Below are 3,280 nucleotides of genomic sequence, written 5' to 3' on the forward strand. Positions count from 1 at the left end.
TATGGGGCTCGCTTTCTAGGGAAACCCTAATCCATTGACCATGCGGTCTTCAACATTGACTAATTGTCGTCAGCGCATGTGCGTGTAGCCGGAGGCACCCGGGGGTACAAAATTGGTTCAAACAACACCCCACCATGATATTGTACACACCATGTGGACACACACAATTTTTTGGGTCATTCCCACCATCCGATGCTCGCTTTCCGCGGAAACCCTAACCCATTGACAAATTGCCGTCAGCGCATGTGCGTGTAGCCGGACGCACCCGGGGGTACAAAATTGGTTCAAACAACACCCCACCATGATAATGTACACACCATCTGGACACACACAATTTTTTGGGTCATTCCCACACTATGGGGCTCGCTTTCCACGGAAACCCTAATCCATTGACCATGCGGTCTACAACATTGACTAATTGTCGTCAGCGCATGTGCGTGTAGCCGGACGGACCCGGGGGTACAAAATTGGTTCAAACAACACCCCACCATGATATTGTACACACCATGTGGACACACACAATTTTTTGGGTCATTCCCACGCTCCGATGATCGCTTTCCACGGAAATCCTAATCCATTGACAAATTGCCGTCAGCGCATGTGCGTGTAGCCGGACGCACCCGAGGGTACAAAATTGGTTCAAACAACACCCCACCATGATAATGTACACACCACGTGGACACACACAATTTTTTGGGTCATTCCCACACTATGGGGCTCGCTTTCCACGGAAACCCTAATCCATTGACCGTGCGGTCTACAACATTGACTAATTATCGTCAGCGCATGTGCGTGTAGCCGGACGCACCCGGGGGCACAAAATTGGTTCAAACAACACCCACCATGATATTGTACACACCATGTGGACACACACAATTTTTTGGGTCATTCCCACCATCCGATGCTCGCTTTCCACGGAAACCCTAATCCATTGACAAATTGACGTCAGCGCATGTGCGTGTAGCCGGACCCACCCGGGGGTACAAAATTGGTTCAAACAACACCCACCATGATAATGTACACACCATGTGGACACACACAATTTTTGGGTCATTCCCACACTATGGGGCTCGCTTTCCAGGGAAACCCTAATCCATTGACCGTGCGGTCTACAACATTGACTAATCGCCGTCAGCGCATGTGCGTGTAGCCGGACGCACCCGGGGGTACAAAATTGGTTCAAACAACACCCCACCATGATATTGTACACACCATGTGGACACACACAATTTTTTGGGTCATTCCCACCCTCCGATGCTCGCTTTCCACGGAAACCCTAATCCATTGACAAATTTCCGTCAGCGCATGTGCGTGTAGCCGGACGCACCCGGGGGTACAAAATTGGTTCAAACAACACCCCACCATGATAATGTACACACCATGTGGACACACCCAATTTTTTGGGTCATTCCCACACTATGGGGCTCGCTTCCTAGGGAAACCCTAATCCATTGACCATGCGGTCTACAACATTGACTAATTGTCGTCAGCGCATGTGCGTGTAGCCGGACGGACCCGGGGCTACAAAATTGGTTCAAACAACACCCCACCATGATATTGTACACACTATGTGGACACACACAATTTTTTGGGTCATTCCCACCCTCCGATGCTCGCTTTCCACGGAAACCCTAATCCATTGACAAATTTCCGTCAGCGCATGTGCTGTAGCCGGACGCACCCGGGGGTACAAAATTGGTTCAAACAACACCCCACCATGATAATGTACACACCATGTGGACACACACAATTTTTTGGGTCATTCCCACACTATGGGGCTCGCTTTCTAGGGAAACCCTAATCCATTGACCATGCGGCCTTCAACATTGACTAATTGTCGTCAGCGCATGTGCGTGTAGCCGGAGGCACCCGGGGGTACAAAATTGGTTCAAACAACACCCCACCATGATATTGTACACACCATGTGGACACACACAATTTTTTGGGTCATTCCCACCATCCGATGCTCGCTTTCCACGGAAACCCTAACCCATTGACAAATTGCCGTCAGCGCATGTGCGTGTAGCCGGACGCACCCGGGGGTACAAAATTGGTTCAAACAACACCCCACCATGATAATGTACACACCATCTGGACACACACAATTTTTTGGGTCATTCCCACACTATGGGGCTCGCTTTCCACGGAAACCCTAATCCATTGACCATGCGGTCTACAACATTGACTAATTGTCGTCAGCGCATGTGCGTGTAGCCGGACGGACCCGGGGGTACAAAATTGGTTCAAACAACACCCCACCATGATATTGTACACACCATGTGGACACACACAATTTTTTGGGTCATTCCCACGCTCCGATGATCGCTTTCCACGGAAATCCTAATCCATTGACAAATTGCCGTCAGCGCATGTGCGTGTAGCCGGACGCACCCGAGGGTACAAAATTGGTTCAAACAACACCCCACCATGATAATGTACACACCACGTGGACACACACAATTTTTTGGGTCATTCCCACACTATGGGGCTCGCTTTCCGGGGAAACCCTAATCCATTGACCGTGCGGTCTACAACATTGACTAATTATCGTCAGCGCATGTGCGTGTAGCCGGACGCACCCGGGGGCACAAAATTGGTTCAAACAACACCCACCATGATATTGTACACACCATGTGGACACACACAATTTTTTGGGTCATTCCCACCATCCGATGCTCGCTTTCCACGGAAACCCTAATCCATTGACAAATTGACGTCAGCGCATGTGCGTGTAGCCGGACCCACCCGGGGGTACAAAATTGGTTCAAACAACACCCACCATGATAATGTACACACCATGTGGACACACACAATTTTTGGGTCATTCCCACACTATGGGGCTCGCTTTCCAGGGAAACCCTAATCCATTGACCGTGCGGTCTACAACATTGACTAATCGCCGTCAGCGCATGTGCGTGTAGCCGGACGCACCCGGGGGTACAAAATTGGTTCAAACAACACCCCACCATGATATTGTACACACCATGTGGACACACACAATTTTTTGGGTCATTCCCACCCTCCGATGCTCGCTTTCCACGGAAACCCTAATCCATTGACAAATTTCCGTCAGCGCATGTGCGTGTAGCCGGACGCACCCGGGGGTACAAAATTGGTTCAAACAACACCCCACCATGATAATGTACACACCATGTGGACACATCCAATTTTTTGGGTCATTCCCACACTATGGGGCTCGCTTCCTAGGGAAACCCTAATCCATTGACCATGCGGTCTACAACATTGACTAATTGTCGTCAGCGCATGTGCGTGTAGCCGG

The sequence above is a fragment of the Lolium perenne genome, unplaced genomic scaffold, assembly GCF_019359855.2.
Source record: "Lolium perenne isolate Kyuss_39 unplaced genomic scaffold, Kyuss_2.0 unplaced25, whole genome shotgun sequence".
Classification (NCBI taxonomy): Eukaryota; Viridiplantae; Streptophyta; class Magnoliopsida; order Poales; family Poaceae; genus Lolium; species Lolium perenne.